At 23.2% G+C, this 831-nt stretch overlaps 1 protein-coding gene across 1 annotated transcript in view; it reads right to left on the bottom strand.

Moving 5' to 3' along the window:
* Positions 1-831, bottom strand: part of LOC107490037 (uncharacterized) — a 7,260-nt gene that overhangs the window by 6,163 nt on the left and 266 nt on the right. The window lies entirely within an intron of this gene.

The raw sequence follows: 831 nt of genomic DNA on the forward strand, positions 1-831 counted from the left end.
GAATTAAAAATAAAATATATATTTATATATAATAATTTAATGATTAATTTTTTATAGGTATACAATATTTTTTAATATCCAATTATGTCACATAAACAAATTTTATAGATGTCCCATTCTTGGAAACAGCTTTATTTATCTTTGACGTTTAAAATGCTAATAACCTTACTATAGTAAATCATTAGAGTAATTGAAAAAAATAACATCTAATAAAACCAAAAAATGTCTAAATGAGGAAATTTAGTTGCCGATACACGAAAGCCCCCATTTGCGTAAAATGTAGATTTTTTTTTTTGTTTTAAGTTGGGAGTAAAGCTCGAATCCGAAATTTTTAAATGAGAATAGAAAGATTATGTTATTTGAACTATAATTCGTTAGTTAAAATATAGATTATTTTGCAACATATATTATGTCTTCGGATGACATATATAAAGACTTACTTTGTAGCATGACATTTTTTTTATATATAGATTATAAGTAACATATATATACTTGTAGTACTATTATAATTAATTCAAGTAATTACATTGTAGTACTTTAGTTTTATAACAATTAGCATATGCTTTGATAAAACGTGTCATTATTTATATTTATTATTTTCTATTTTATGGATGTTTCAAACCTCATCTAAAATCATAAAAGTGTATATGTTTTGATTCAACTTGATGTATATATGACAAAGATGAATGTTATTAGTTGGTTGATGCATGTTAAACATAGTTAATGCATAAGAGTGAGGAAAATTGAGATTTAAACATAACTAACCAACTCAAATAATAAAAAACAAGCTAAGACAATGCTATATATCCAATAAGATCCACATTCAAAGTG

This window comes from Arachis duranensis, chromosome 5 (assembly GCF_000817695.3).
Source record: "Arachis duranensis cultivar V14167 chromosome 5, aradu.V14167.gnm2.J7QH, whole genome shotgun sequence".
Lineage (NCBI taxonomy): Eukaryota > Viridiplantae > Streptophyta > Magnoliopsida > Fabales > Fabaceae > Arachis > Arachis duranensis.